Raw genomic sequence first — 17,825 nt, 5'->3', positions numbered from 1 at the left:
GTGTCCGCACTTGTAAGGCGCTAAAATCGTATACAGAGCGCTAAACTCCGCTTTAATCTTCATTTGTTCGACTGACAGCGCGATACTGCGATGACATTACAATTTAAATTTCGAATAGGTTGACTTGGGACATTTTTTTCATGGTTTTTGTATTAGACCCGTCGTCCATTTATTTGTAAGTCAATCTGCACCCTATGTATTAGACATAACCGGTTGATGACATTACCATCTCAGTCAGCTGTGACCGTAGAACCTGTAAGGCACTTTAAAAGCTAGTTTGTTTAAAAAAATATACGCGATTTACATCCAAAAGTTATATTTCATAAATATAATTCCGGTTCAATACTGCAAAACAGCACAGTATTTGTTTATTAAGATTTCGAGAACAATAAAGACAATAATGTACAATGTTGTTAAATAGAGCTATTGTTTTTAATCATTGTCAATCTCAGTTCATTCAACAGATGGACAGAAATTAACATTTTATGTATTCTATGTTACGAAATGTTCACCTTTAAATGAATTTACTTTCGTGGTCTATACAGTGCCTCGATTAATTTTAATTATTATGTAATACATTGGACTTGATAATGTATTTAGTTCATGTACCCAATCATGTAATTGAGTAATACCACAAGACAATGTGTCAACGTCGTTAATGGACGTGCTTTCATAATATGCTTTGTCCATTATAATTACTCCTTAGTAACATTTAATGTTATGTACTAAGAAGTGTAATAGGTACTACATATTATTTTCTATTTCAGCACTTTCTATTGTGTAACCTTTACTAATTTTTTTCACTTTTGACAAGTTGCATACATAAATTGATAGTTCTTCACCCTTCTCTCACTTTTAATGACTTTAGACGTTTTTGGTTGAAAATGCTTGATAAATAATCATAATTTCGTCTAAATGAGATAAGTTCATATCGCTCTCCGGGTCGTAGAGTTCAGATTGGGGCGCAATTCGAGGGAAAAACAATGCTAAATATATGCAGTTGTCGGGTTCAGTTTCGGCCTTAAGTCAGTAACTAAGTGAGACGAAGCAATGTACAAAGTGCCCTAGGTGTCATGTATCACGAGATGCATCTGTACTTTCTCAATAAACTAAAGCATAAATTGAAAAGTAAATGTTTTAAGAAATTATCGTAATACTACATAATTTTATTTGAAAATAACTTTTTTCAATGTTTGAGAGGAAATCGACATCGTCGTTTAGACATGGAAGAAGTAATAAAAAATCTTCTTCTCTAGGCAGTTTTTGGAACACCGTCTGATGCTATGTTTTTTTACAAATTTTAGAGAACCTTGACAGAGACGATGAAATAAATTAATGCAGTTGTAGCAACAGCGGTTGCCAAAGGGAAGTCTCTTGTATAATTTTCCTGCCAGATCTTGGTGAGTAAAGATAACTAAAGTACCTGCAGCGAGTATGCGAACTATGTTCAATTTATGTCGTTTTATGATCCGTAACATAGATTTAGTATATAGGTACCCAGATCCTTAGGTGCAAAGCAAGTAGTATCTATGTCAAAATTTATGACAAAATGGTGCCAAAGTTAAAAAAAAACTGGTTTTAACTACATTTGTTTCCGAGTATCAATAAAATCAAACGTAGACAATTTTTAAAGACACTCGAGCGAGCCGAGGGAGGTACTGATGGAAGCGTTATAGTAGGTATAAAATAAAGCCGTGCCCGAAGACTAATATTTGAATAATAGAAGAATCTCCGCGGTGTCCGCTCAGCTCTCAGTTGCCACTTGCATCGATCTAAGGGCAAAACTTGGTATTTGGAATAGCGGGAGCATTCTTCGCGTTAGACTAAAACTCCAACTCCTAAATAGTGCTGAGTAGCAAGAGGTGAAGCTATACACACATTTTACAGTCACATACTTTTAAGCTATTAAAGTGATAGAATACATTTAACTAAGAATTTACGAAACTTCAGTTTGCGTTTTAATCATCGATACTTTCTTTAGGACGATTGTCTATTACCATGTATATACCGTCGGAGTAAAGATAAACTAATAGATATATTTTTAAAGGTACCTACTTATTTCTTTTCGAGATTTCGTCGTCGCCAACCCACAGCGCCCTAATTTTCAGTTCTTAGTACGACATGACTTAACTTTTCCCTCATTTACTCTAAATAACTTCGTCTAGATCTTCCTCTGCGTCTTTTTAATATTATTTAATTATAATAAAAATGGCAGTGACGTTGAACATAAAAGACACAATTATAAATAAATATAAACGTATGAATTCCTTCCGTCACTTTTTTCATATTTTTTCGCAACGAACAGGATTGGACGCTGTTTATCGCTTTCTCATGTCGCAAAGCGGCGTCCGCTCTAAAAGCCCGCTTGTAAAATTATAGGCACTACCGCCTTCCTCGCTTATAAGAGAACTTTTATGGAATCGTAAATTGTTTTGAAGTAGCCGTCTCCCGAAAGACCCAGCTAGAAGCCACGTCACCTTACATTCTGATAACTTTCTTCAATGAGAGCGAATGAGATGATGCTCAATGCATTTAATTTTAAATACAGCTGACGTCATGCTTACTGTTGGGGTCCATACCTACATAATCCATCTTCATCGTCTTCAACCTCACTTTCACCATTTGTTTCTTGTAGATATGTAATGTCTTTACTCTGTTAATAGTTTTACTTGCTGAAATTATTTCCATCTAGTTAAGTACAGATACTTCGACAAATTAAGCGTTCACCCAACTTTAGTGCCATACACATCTATATACTTTTCACCAAAGAGAAACCATAAGAAAAATATAAGTATTGGTGGATATTGCCTACAGCAAGACAGCAACCATAGATATAGAAAAAAAGGGAAGATATGTAATGACCTTAGAGGATGGAAAAAATCCATAGTCTAAGGTAATGACGCTATGTAAGATCGGGTACCGATGTCGCCACTTTTTAGCTTGTGTGCAATTCAAACTTTACGCTCTATTATGTACTACCATAACTTAAACATTTTGATTGGGTAGGGCTTAAAACGTGAAAACGACGTAAAACAATTTTAAAATTTAACAAAATTAAACTTACAGTCACTTGAATAAAAGTTATATTACAATATTTCAGTATTTTTTTCATCCTGGTTCAGCCATTCACCAACAGGTGGCGTTTTAGTAAAAATACTACTAGTATATAATAGGTAACTATTACACGTTAGATGGCGCTGAAACTCATTTTTCGTTACACTAAGAACTCACGGAGCGGTTTTCCCCCGCGTCTGCTGCGGTACCGCAGCATCTGTAGAATGTAACAGTTAAGTACGTAAAATTAGTAGCACATTTCACGGCGCGTTTTACGCCTGTAGTGGTGACGGTTGCTCGCGGTTGCCGCGGCAGGGTACTAGTAGAACCGCGCAGGACGCGTTGACCTGCGCGTTTGGCGGCCGACGTCGCCCGCACACTTTGGCGGTCGGTTCAGGCGCAATGTGGTGCAGGCGCACGCAGGGTAAGTTCTTTATTAACCGCGCGACTTGCAATTAACTCCCACTAACTTCGCGGCCCGATCCGTAATCGCAACGGTGTTGTGCCCGCAACCGCGGCAGCTACGTGCCCGCATAAACTTGCAGGGTCGTAAGTATTGAAATAAAACCGCTGTCTAGCAGTACCGGCGGGCGCAGATGGAAACCGCTCCGTGAATTGTTACCCTTATTAATCTTAAACTGACGCTTCAACGAGGGATTTGGTCCTACCTAATCGATAGTTGGAAACCATGCGGCTGTTTTTAATATTAAAAAAATATTCCATTTTTCATACTATACCTGCACTGGCACTGGTGTAGTATTAAACTAATATATTAATATATATTATTATAATTTTCTTAATGGCGGCTACTAGGCTTGGAACAGTGTCAGTTTTATAAAAATAATATAAAAAAATGGCCAGTGTCAATTTTCCATTATACGTTACCACGGGTTGCTGAAGCTGTCACTGTCAAGATTAAACTCGAACCATCAACGAATTTAATAAATTAAATTATGTTGTTTTTTATGAAGGATTTATGTGATTTTCTATAATTGTTTCTAATTTATTTTGCATGCACATGTAAAATAAATCCGATTTTATTTTATTTATTTTTTTTAAATGCCTTTCCTATGGAAATTGAAACATAGTCAGAAATAGTAATAAGAAAACCAGTCTTTCGGTTTTCCTGCAGCTTCAATCCAACCTTCTTTTATTTTAAACTCATTGGAAAAACTTAAAAATTAAAAATACTCTACGTTTAATCTACGAGTATAATGGAATTTAAATATCTTAAATATCTAAAACACTTAAATTTTTCTTCAAGCAACAGCAACTCAAAATAAAATGTCGAACGTTACTCGTGTAATAATAATAATAATAAAATAAAAGGAATCAATTTAACGTGAATGCTTTTCGCTTCGATATTTTAGGGACTTTAATTACAACAATCATAGTAAGAAATTCAAACATTTCAGTAAAAATGTATTGTCGATAAACATCTGTCTTCGTAAATGAACATCACTATATTTGAGTCTAGAAATTTCTAGGGAGACAAAAAGAAAACATTGAATAATAATAGAAATAGTAACTAAAATGCAAATAGCCGGTGGAATGTTATCTCACTTGTTTTAAAATTTTTGTTTTCACTCCAATTTTTGCAAGGTGTATCGCTACTACTTGGCATTTTCACGTTTTGCGAGAGATCTTGTATATACAACGACCGCCATGTCACTGTGGCGATGTTTGTAGGCGTGTCACCTCGATATGGTCATTTTGACCATATCGAGGCGACGCGAACCACGCCCCCATATCTCCCCTTTTTTTCTATATCTATGACAGCAACTTACTAAAGGATTAATCCAATAGATAATCGGTAGGACTTTTCCGTATAATATTAAATTTAAAAACCCAATAAGCTTATCTGGGTAATTATAACTCCATAATAAGGTAGTGAATGTAAGAATATAGGGTGAATAGTATAAAAATGAGAGCGTGGCTTAGAACGGAAAGTGCACATTTTAGAGACACTACGTGAAATAGTATAGTCAGAAATTGTGTTAGGAACGATGATGAATAGGGAAGGATTACTTCGATGGTTTGCTCTCGCAAAAAGGAATGATCTTGAAAGAACAACTTCAATTTATGGACCAGTGTGGATTGAAACTTGAGGAGGGCTTGTATGAAAAGCTGCGAGTGGCGTAATTTATTCATCAATTTTAATGTAAGTAACGTCCAAACAGCTTCCATGGCCAAACGGTTACCACCGGACTGCCACGCAGAGGTCCCACGTTCGATTTTAGGAGAAATATTTGTATGGCCTACATTTATTTCTCTCGTGAGGTTGGGTGCAATTTGTGGTTGTTTATGTGTGCATTATTATTATCATTATCATTACCATTGCCATTGCCATTGCCATTGCCATTGCCATTGCCATTGCCATTGCCATTACCATTATTATAACAATATAATAGATAGGTGCTTACTATATTTATTTAACATTAAACCGAAAATGAATAAAAAGAATCAGATTATCTCGTGAATTTGGACAGATGTCGTGGAAAAGCGCGACATTTCTGTTGCTTTTGATAAATCGCATTAGTGGATGGGAGCTCGACGCCCTTAGGGAATGAAAAAGTGGTTAATTCGCATGGAAAATAGCGCTTCAACGTGCACGGTTTGTGTAGGTATAATAACAAACTTCAAGGTGCTTTGTTTTTGTTGTTGACAAAGGGCGCTGTAGGATAAGCATATCATGTCTTTACATGCCTTCATGAGTACTACGTACTTATCTAATATCAAATGAGATAACATTAAAGTTCATTTTGTAAGTAATAACAAATTTGCATATCTCAGATGATAGACAAAACTTTACGAAGACATGTGTAGCGAACTGTGGCCTAAACTCTTTGAACGTACATATACAGGACCTTATTATATTTTTGATCTCGTATTCCATCGCCGAGTTTACGATTTGGATCGATAAGCCTACTTTAAATCTATCAGAACTAATTTTGAAATATTATTTCATTTTTATTTTCTTTTCACATGTGTATAATAATGTGGACCTTAAAACGCAGAGTAACTGAAAATGGAATAAATATGAGACAATACCATCAGATGCACGACTTGTTCGTCCCGTCACTTGATATATGTAAAAAAAATATATTTCAAAAATTATTTCTAAATATTTTTAGTAAAATGTGCATGAAGTTCGTAAATATGTTAATTTCCGTCCTGCCTAATGCCTATATTCTATGTATTAATATACGTATTTACGAAAATGATATGGATATATAACCGTATATAGCACGGAGCGCATATTTTTCAATGACTAGTTTATTTTCTCTAAAATTTTTTTTTTTGACGGTGTCATGATTACGTATTATTTAACACAGCACAAGGCAATAATTATTTTTGTCATGTGGCCTGAAATAAATGTCTAAATAAATAAATACATATAATAAAAAATAAATTTTGATGACTGTGGTCAAAATTTCTAAATCTCTGAATCAGAATATTAGCCCAAACATTTCGTAGCGCTTCCTAATTTCCTTACTTTCACGTCACGTTGAAACTAACGTTTAGTAAATTATTTAGAGTATAAATTGAATCAATTTAGTGAAATTGTTAGTGAACAACATTAACATTAAGAATCTGTCGTGGTTGTGTATTATATGACATGAAAACGTATACGACGTAAATTTTGTTTTTCTAATAAAGATTTTATTTCTGCCACTAAGTATATGCTAATGGTCTCGGCCATTACTTATATTCCCAAATGTTACAACATGAGGAAATAATGGGTCATGATGTGCACTTGAACTAGAGTTAGGATATTCTATTTTCTGTCAACAAGAACTTGAAAGTTTATGAAGCAAACTTATGAGATGGATCAAAATGTGAGGGTCGGATAGCGTCTTGGCGACTGGCCCAAAATTCACAAGTATATTAACAAAATCTTAAATTATCAAGGCCAGTTTATATAACTAGATTTCTGCACTCCAAATATGGAGTTATGAAATCTTAATATTAATAAATTAATTACGTTCTTATTACTCATTTCATTAGAGACTGGTTAAGTCTAATCGATACCTAAGCTCAGTTCCGGTCAGATTGCTAGTTAAACACCATGTTTACTTTTCAAGACATTATTTCAAACTTATAAATATAGGTTGGTAATTTGAATAGGTTTCTACCCTTTGATTTGACAGTTTACGGTGGGTAATCCAGGGATACAATCAGTCAAATTTTGTTAACTAAAACTGTGTCTACTTTATCATCTCATTCATATTTACCATTAAAAAAGTGTTCATTTGTATATATATCTTCACCAAAACTGAGTTTAACGCGTTCTATGGCTTAGCCCGTGGAGGTTGCAAAATTGTCGTTTATATAAGTACAGTCGAACTAAATCTAATATTTATTATTTGAATCTCTAAATACAGAAATCGACTGTTTGGTCTATACATCTGCTTGTGAGTATGATTGCTGATGAAACGAATATAAAGCAAGAGACTAATCTTATTATAATCGCTTTATCTTGTAATTTGGTACAATCCTGATGTATTCGCGAATAACATTCGGTGGTAGTGTGCACTGGCACTTCAATTACTTTATGTTATAGTACCGAAGTCGGGTGTTCTCAGCAGCTTTGGCAGGTAGGAAAGCAGTCGATATTTTAAAAGTACAAGTTCCGAAATGCTTTGGCGTCACCCGATTTTCTTTAAAAAGAATCTCTAAATCTATAGCCTTAGTTCCCAAAGTGGTCCAGGTGGACCGCCAGGGGTCCACGGAAGACTCGACGGGGGGTCTTCGTTGGCGTGACAAAAAATAATTTATGTGGAATATGGTAGAAATATAGCGCCACCGGAACCAGCTAAATTTTAAAAGTAGTCTATGAGAAAAAAGTTTGGGAACCTCTGATCTATAGCATAATATCGTATTATCACATCACGCTAATACGTCACGTTAACATATCCGCAAGGGATTATAAGGCCGTTACTACGTCTCCAAGAAAGGAACTTATTATCGGCCGCCACTTGGAGGAGACTTTCTGAATCCTTAAACGTTTACCATAGTAATCCCTTATGAGAATTGGTAATACTTATATACTGTCCATAACAATTGCAGTGTCCTCAGAGCTTTAGATCGCAAAGATCTGAAGGGCACTGCCACTGTGCCCGTCACCCTGAGACGTAAGTTGACATGTCCCATGTGCCTGTAATTTCACCGTTTTTTTTTTTTTACTTTTAATTACTGTGTTCCGGTTTTGAAGGCTAAGGGTGCTCCTTAGCCTTCAAAACCGGAACACAGTAATGCTGACATTACTGCTTGGCGGCAGAAATAGGTAAGGTATCAGTACTTCCCTAGACGAACTCTTTCACAAGGAGCTCTACTGCTACTAAATATTATATTACATTAATGTCAATAAACCATACTAGACTACACATTAATTTTCAAGCCGATTTTCATTGTTTTTTACTGAAACACTTTAGTTTTATTCCTCCGAAAGTTGCTTTTGTCCAAAAGATCATTATTTGCTTAAGTTAGTACGTGTCACAGGACGTAAAAGGATGCGGTTAGCACAGGTGGTGGATGGCACAAACTTCGGGAGACCTATACCCAGCAGTGGGCGACATTAGGCTGTGGATGATGATGATGAACAATAAGATAGCGTTTTTACTGTTGTTGTATTGTCATTGCTTATAAGATTTAGTTTAATATTTTCACTACGTACGTAATAGAAAATTTAGTATAAGTAATATGCTAAGTAATTTAGTATGAGTAGTACACTAAATTTAGTATAAGTAATTAATATGTAAAGTACCTAGCTACTCATCATGCATCGTTCTACGAACATGAACTAACTTCTTTGCATTTAATACCGTCTATACTCATTGATGTGCAAGTATATATATTTTCCAGTTGACTGCTAAATGAGTACTGAAGTCGCACAATGCATACCACGCCTCGAAAATGGCTGAATGGAATCCGATCAGTCCTATTTAGAACCTGGTAAGGATTACCAGCATCGATCCCCGGTCCTTACAATTAGAATACTAACCGTGCGTCGTCGAAAATACAAACGTTTTATTTCTTATTCTGAAATCATCTTCGTAATGGATAACGTTGGATACATAGAGGACGAAAATCTGCCAGTAATCGGACAAACAAGAATCAGTCACGATGAGTGTTGTCTATCAATAAATAAGAGCGCTGGCCCCAAATCTGAATCAGCTATTTCGCAAGTCTGTCCAACAAAACGTACAAGGACAATCCTGATCTATGGTTGGTGAGTACATACATTATTATTATAAGCTGATTATCTACAATAGACGATCGTTTCAACCGACTTCAAAAAAGGAGGAGGTTCTCAATTCGACTGTATGTTTTTTTGTGTGTATGTTACGCGATAACTCCGGTATATGTGAACCGATTTTGATGATTTTTTTGTTGGAAAGAGGGTACCTCCATAGTTACTACGTACTTCTAAGCGTGGCTGTTCACGCATGAAGATTCATTTTTATAAATAGCGCTTAAATTTTATGTTATTTATTTTATATTATTTAATTTTTTGCTTAAAAAAGGAGCAATTATTTTTATGGTTGATTTTGCTATTCTCCAATTCAAGGCGTTTTACTCTCAATATACTTTGAGTAGTGAGAACCGATTTTTATTATCTCCTGTGTCAAGTTCCGTATAGTGGCGAACTAGAGAATGAATCCGGGTTTGCACACTTTCCGGTAACCGATTTCAATAAAACCTAACAAATGGATGTAATTCCACGTACTTTTGAGGTCGGTTCTTTTTTGTACTGTGTACTGAGATTATTCTATTTCAGGCTTATGTTGCTTACATTGTTACCTGAGGAAGTTGATATGAGAAGAGTTTGTCTCATTTTTGCTGCCCCATAAATGAATAGCCCATTTACAGTGGTTAATTTTCTTTTTATAGATGACATTTGCAAAAACATAACTTTCAGTTCCGAAATTATGGCCATTTTCGACTCTCGTCACCAAAACCACGCCAGTTTGAAAACTAATGTCGATAATGGTCATAGATGTAGTGATTTCTTTTCACATAAAATTTTAGAGCTGTGATTAATGCAAGGTTAATTTTTTTTACTTTTATGTTATCTAAGTTTTGAATTTATGTTTTTTTTTAATTTTTCTAGCAATTTATTTGAACTTGTTGAAACGTGAACTCATATAAGTCTCGAGTTCATATTAGTCTCTTAGTAAGTTTAGACAAAAAAAAGGAATAAACAAAAGAAAGTAAAAAAGTCAAACAAAAATCAAACTTTCAAAACTATTGATTTTTAGGGAACTAATAAGTCAATGGAACTAATGCTTATTTTGAATAGGTCGCTACCTAAAAACAATAATAAAGTAGGTACATACTTAACCTAAAAACTATTTTTGAATCACTGTAAACGGGCCAGCCTGTAAATGCTAACGTACATAGCGGCGCGGGCGGTGCCAGTGGTGGGCGCAGTGGAGCGCAAAATACAAAATAAAGCCCCTGGAACATCCAGGCCATCCATTCAATATTGAGTTTATAGTTTTATTTCTTTACAAAATGTATACCAAAATAATTAATGTCTTATATTTTTGATCAACTTTATGAAAGGAGGACTAGTTTTTAGCGCGGTGAGGTTCCTTTCTTGGGGTGTATGAAAGGAGCCACACCGCGCTTAAAACTAGTCCTCCTTTCATGCACGGCGTACCATTCCTTTTTTGTACGTCTGGCGCGCCCTGGGCTAGAAAACAAAAAACTAACGAGAATGGACACTCTCCGCCCCTCCCTTGCTTTAGATACCGCACCACGGCTCGCACATTGACGGTCACATTGACTGAACGACAATAAAACCATCGGCGAGCCGTTTTCGCGCCAAGACGGCTGTTATATTTGAATATAGTTTTCATTTATTCATTACAAAACTTGTAACATCATGTACGTTATTACTAAATAGTAAACATAATGGTAGTGAGTTAAGCTGGATACGGCTGCTTATCATCTTATGTCTGAGACTCATTCGGTTATAGTTTTCTTCATTTATTTAGTGTGGAGTAATATATAATACAGATTTATTATACTCATTTATTGAGATTTAATATAGTAGACAAGGGTTCTCGGATTTCCAGGATTTTCAATTTGTATTGTCGATAAAATGTAGTGAATATAAATTATTAACTAAGCAATAATAAAGTTGGACACGCAATTTCAAATACCTTGGTTACCTTATTTAAAAGTACCGGTGTCCAAAATATAACATTTTAGGTGCTTTTAAATTTATTTTTTTTAAATAAACTTTCAGGATTATTCTAGTTAGTAAATTAATCAACAATATAATATTATATACTTAGATTCCCAATGAACATGTGTAAGAGTAATAGAATTATAGATAACAGATTCGCGTTAGAATTTTCGCTATGCTGCCGCTCTGACCACGTACGAAAAAGTAATGTGTAACCCTGCTACTTCACGCACACATTTGCGCGTGTGCATATAGCACCTTTCTGTATGTAGTAGTAGTAGGTAAATAACTTTCTACCATTTTATGAAGTGTCCGGGGTGTGCTTGGGCAACAATCCGCGAGTATCGTACGCCCATTGGGAAATCCTTTCACCACGATGGCAGGCTTCGATACGATGTAAAAAAGAAGCAACTATCGAGTTCTTAGGTTTTTGCGATTGTCACATATAGGAAATGAAACTATTTTTCCGGATTTAAATCGCATATATATTTGTTTTTTCAAACAAACCGACGTTTCGGATCATTTACAGGTCCCATGGTGACGGTTGACAGTCAACGAATACTTTCATTTCCTAAGAAGCAACTAAATTGTACTTGCTCTAAGATCTTATATAATATCGATCAATGACGGTAAAAGCTACAAGACATGGACACATAACCTTATTTTCCTAAAAGGAGGTATTAATTTTGAATTAATAATTAATGTAGTCGCAGCTATCCTGCAATCCTGTAACGCGTTCTGCGACTCCATACGTGGGCAATATGCAGGATAGTGTGTGAGCAGTCTCCTGCCTGCGCGGCGGACTGCTTGCAGGCATTTCAGGTAGTGAATGGGCCATTTTCACCTGAAATATTTAAAACTAAAACTCTTTCCATAAGTCGCACCTTTAGAATGAAAGTGACCTAATTAAAGAAATGAAGAAAATGACTTTATATCGTAAAATGACTTTAAAAATCGTTGTTTATGTATAGGGTTGTTCATTTGGAAAGATTCATTACGATCGAATGGCACAGACTTTCTATGTGAATCTCTTTCATATATTTGAAATTTTTAAAACACTCCTATGTCGGTATGTAAACGCCGCATTTATGCCGGGTGCACGAAGTTGCACTTACGTTGGCTGTGTCACGGCGTAGAAATCTGCCTTCCGCGCAAAGGCCGCCACGAGTCTTCCGCTTTGTGTTATGGAGAGACTTGCTCCTGCCTGTCTATGTTTTTGGTTTTATTGGACGCGTGGACGCTGCTGGTCTGTGATTGAGCCAGTGGTGCTGTCCTCCGCAAACGTTCCCTGTTGCTTGCGTGGAAATATCAAACATGCTAAATATTAAACACACGCAACGCAAAGAAATCCTACGCAAAGCAAGCGGCCGGTGCAAGTGAGCGTCTCGTGAGCAGTCCTACCGGCGCGAACCAGACAGATGTTTGTGTATGCGCGAAACGAGACACGCAAGCAAGCGAAAAACGGAAGTGAAAGACTCGTTAATATTTACTGCGCCTGATGTAATTCTTTAGCAGTGCTGTTGCTGATGTTGTTAGCCAAGACGGCATTGAGTTACCATTTGCTGAGCGTCGTTGATGTATGAACATACGTTCATGTGGCGTACATCCTGTGGCCGTACAGAGCAAGGATCGTATGGAGTGAACGGCGTGTGGCAAGACTACCTCCCATTGGTAATTTGAAACTGCTTAGTGCTAGCTCTATGGTTTTCCATATAATGCCTCTCAGTTTGCCCATTCTCTTGTGGATTATAGGGCGTCGTTTAACTGGTCGCTATTCCCACATCATGAAGAAACCGTTTCAATACATCAGAGGGAAATGCTGTTCCTCTGTCGGAGTGTACATATGATGGAATGCCAAATAACGCAAATAACTTTGACAGTATCCGCACTGAGATCGGAACATGGAATGGCAAAAGGAAATCTTGAGAATTCGTCGACAATAGTCAATATATAACGGTATTTGCGGTACTCGGCAGAGGACCTTTAAAATCCGTTGATAATCTTTCGAAAGGGGCAATAGCCTTTATAAGAGTCCCAGCTGTTTTCAAAAATCTGGGAAAATTCAAATTCAAAATTCAAATTCAAATTCAAAATAATCTTTATTTCATAGGTAAGCATTATTACACTTGAAATCGTCACAATATTAAACTCTACCGCTCATTCGTAAGGCAGATTCCCCTGAGAAGAATGAGCAAGAAACTCTAGGGGTTGCTCTTTGTAAATAACATTTACAATATTTTTTTTTATTTGAAACATCAGAGATCGAGACTACCTCCATGAGCTAAACGGGTTACTACCACGGATTTTTGTCATCCAAGTACGCAGAAGTTGTATAATAACCTTTAGTATAAAGTTTTTGTTTCACTATAGTTTTAAACCTCGTGAAAGGCAAATTTTGTATATCAACCGGAATCTTGTTATAAAAGCGTATACATTGCCCCTTAAATGATTTTTTGACTTTGTGAAGACGACTATCAAGAAAAGCTAGTTTATTTCTATTCCTCGTATTAATGTTATGTCTGTCACTATTTTTCATAAATAAATTACTATTCCTTTTAACATAAATTACATTTTCATAAATGTACTGTGAGGCTAGTGTAAGAATGTTAATTTCCTTAAACTTATCTCTCAAAGATATTTTGGGGCCCAGATTGTAAATTGCCCTAACTGCACGTTACTGCAGAACAAAGATTCTATTGATATCGGCGGCATTACCCCAAAGCAAAATGCCGTATGTCATTAGACTGTGAAAGTAGCTGAAGTAAACCAATCTAGCGGTTTCGACGTCTGAAAGTTTCCTTATTTTTTTAATCGCGTACACTGCAGAGCCAAGCCGTTTTGATAACTTACTTATATCCCCATTCACCCCATTGCAATTTAGCATCTAACGTTATACCTAGAAATACAACTGTATCCACAAGATCCAATTTTTCGTTTCTAACTACAATGTTTGTAACCGTCTCTCTAACATTGGGCAACACAAACACGTTTAAACATTTTCGAATATTTCCTAACAAAATCATTAAAACTGTTACTAGTGTTATAAGTCCTTTCATCGTAAAGATCACATAGTCTTTGTCTACTTTTGTGAATTCCCACAGTCGCCCAATCACTAAATTTCAATGTATTATTAATAGTTATGATTTTGGACCTAAAAACGTTATCACGTTCACTTTTGACTATGTTGAAAACTGAATTATACAATTTATTGGGATCGTTAACGTACGGAAGTTCAGTTAGTTTAAGCATCACATTATTTCTATAAGCTTTAAGTCGACCATTATTTATCGGAACACATATGATATCCTTTTTTGGCATTTTGTCAACAGTTATATTAAAAGTGGCCAATTGACCGCAGTGATCGGAAGTTAATTTATTTATAATAGATTTATTACTAGGTATGGCGTTAGTATAAATATTGTCTAAACAAGTGGCAGTAGTAGAAGTTATTCTAGTAGGCACCAAGAAAAGATTCACAAGATTATAACATTGGAAAAATGATATGAGCCTGCTGCTAGCACTGGAATCTTCTAATAAGTTAACATTGAAGTCACCACAAACAGCAATATATTTATTTGGATTATTTAATTTGCCTAAAACTTCATCTAATCTTTTTTCAAATAGTTCAAATGGGCTTTACTTGAGCACTTACTGAACACGCTGCATCCTTCATCCATTTAATGTCTACTACTGAAAATGGTAGATTCTTAGTTCTTACCCAATGTACCATACGTGTTATCTCCGGGTGACACAGATTTCTATGGATTGTTGACACATCTTGATGATGACAGTGTGTCGATGCAACTAGACAATTAGCCCGAGGAAATGTATCTGCTACTATGTTATCTGTCCTTGGGCGATAGACGATATCATAATTAAAGCAGGAGAGCTCTAATTGTCTTGGAACATTTTATCATTCTTTATTCGAGAAGAGTGTTGTTGATCAAACATGTAAGATACGGATCGTTGATCGGTGATTAAATGAAAAGGACTACCAATAAGATATGGTCGCCATTTCTTCAGACTCTCTACGAGCAGCTGCTTCTTTTTCTGTAGAAAAATGATTTCTAGAGACCTAGAGAAATATACCACTGGTCTGCCCTCCTGTGACAGCGTTGCAGCTAAAGCATTGTCGGAGGCATCAGTTTCAACAGTAAGTGGAATATCGTTTTCAATTGCTAAAGCTGAATTAACGATTTCTTTCTTCAGCGAATTAAATGCTTATATAGCCCCGGCGTCTAATGGAAATCTGTCTTACTGATATATGAATTTTGGAAGAAAAGGTTTTTATCCAACAAGAATAGTGTGCGAATAGACCGAGAGCACGTGTCAGAGTTACTAAATCAGACGGGATTGGGAATTGTAGAAGAGGCGTAGACAATCAGAAGTCCGAAATGACATTTTCCAGAAATAACGTTTACTCGAATTTTCATAATTTTAATTTTCAAATATTTTTTCTTTTAAACCTAACTTAACCGAACCTAATCATGTCTTTGTCTAACCTAATTCTGCCAAACTTTTTATACGTGTAATCTTGTGGGTCAACTGTTCGCAGAAGACAATTAATGCCCTGCGCATTCAATACAACAACGCATTTAGAGTGTTGCTGGGGTTGCCGCGGTACTGCAGCGCATCAAGCATGTTCGCAGAAGCTCACACGGGCGGCTTTCATGTTATTCTTAGAAAGAGAGCTGTCTCGTTCATCAGCCGTATCCGTGGCAGCTCAAATGACGTTTTTCGTGTTGAGACTGGTAGGGTTGACTGCCCGATCATACTATGAGACTGCATTCGCCTTCAATTTGAGTACTTGTCTTTTTATTTTTTTGAATATTCGTAGATCCTGATGGGACTACATACATAATTGTGTAACTATTATAAGAATATGGACTGTATCTGTCTGAAAAAAATTAATTTGGATATGATTTGATTTGATTTGCGATAAACATCCAACATATCCTGAAAGAATAACGATTTCGTTATAATTCGATTTTCAGGGCAATGAAAATTCAAACATACCTAAGTTATTTCGGAGAAAATAAATTAGAGTTTGTGATACGTTACCGGTATTCACTCGACGTTACTAGTACTTGTGCTCACTATGGAGACATACTGAGTTCGATTATACCTTCTGTAAGAAGTTTTTGAACTTCACTTAACTTTGTGTCCGGTTCATTATGTGTCTTAATCATAATAAATAGAAACAAAATAAATGCTACTCAATTGATAATAATAATCACATTTTACATATTTTCTATATATATAATATTGTACTATTTAATAAATAAATAATACAATATTATATTTTTCCATTTCATCATCCTTAATGCTTTTTTATTTGAACATTATGTAAATGCAAGAATTGAATATGTCTACGTAATTTTACTGCAATTGGTTGACAATTCGGTGTCAGATTTGCGAACAGACTTACCGGTTCAACATTTGCCTGAGATAGTACGCATAGTTCCAAGGATGGTTTAACGCCTCCGAATTTCATCAGTTAGGTCAAACACAACAAAAAACTTCAGTAAACAAGTGACCTTAAAGCGACATTAAAATAATCAAAAATATTTTTTGAAGATATAAACCTGAATGTGTCAACAGTATTTTCTAGGACTAACAAGAACTTTGTTAAATATCAGAGAAAAAATGTGTGAATCTATATTGATCAGGTGTTCTGGACTTTAGCCTTAAACTTCGTGGGATACTATCTAAGAGTGACTAACTCTTAAATAAAAGTAGTCTCTATTATAATCTCTATTAAACAACCACCAACCGTGCAAAACTTTTACCTCTACGATCTGCACTTCAAAATTTATTAAATTTCCTATATAATAACCATAGATGATACACTATATATATAATATATAATACCAGAGAACAAATAAGTAATACATACTATATTTGAGAATAACAAATAATAACATAGGTCTCACTGCCATCTATGCTGATATTCTTGAACTACAATAAAGTAACATCGTACAAGAGAATAGCCTCCTTGTGAGTATAGTGTTCTGTGAGAATAGCTCTCTGGAACGAATCATGACCGATCTTGGTTGTTTCTAAAAATCGTTAGTAGATGTCACTGTCGTTCTTTCACATCTCGATACTGTTGGGTAATTTTCTGATACGTTTAAAATAGTGAAACATTTAAAATGACACACATTAGATTGGCCAACAGCGCAAAAAAGATCTTATGTAAAAAATGTCAAATCGTCACATGGTCATCACAAAATATCACGTAGACGGTAGAACATCTTCTTCTTTTAAATGTTATGGCTCCATCGATGTAATAATCAATGATTTTGCCAATGTCAAGTAAAAATAACTATGTACGGTAGTTTCATACAAAAAAATGGCGATTTCGCCAATATAATTATATGCAATATATGACTTTTTTTTATTAATAGTTTTGGCTTGGATATAAGTCCTTTGACCCATGTCTTCGTTTAATTATCGGGATCGTCAGTAATGCTTTCCATTGTAGTTCTAATTCTAATACATTATATTTTCACTTTATCTTAAATAACTTAAAGGCCCATTTAGATGGAGAGAGTTTCTCGTCTCGAAGATGCGA

Source organism: Hyposmocoma kahamanoa, unplaced genomic scaffold, assembly GCF_003589595.1.
Source record: "Hyposmocoma kahamanoa isolate Upper Pololo Valley unplaced genomic scaffold, ASM358959v1 100021, whole genome shotgun sequence".
NCBI classification, from domain to species: domain Eukaryota; kingdom Metazoa; phylum Arthropoda; class Insecta; order Lepidoptera; family Cosmopterigidae; genus Hyposmocoma; species Hyposmocoma kahamanoa.
The sequence above is the reverse complement of the archived record's forward strand: the minus strand, read 5'-3'. Positions refer to the sequence as shown.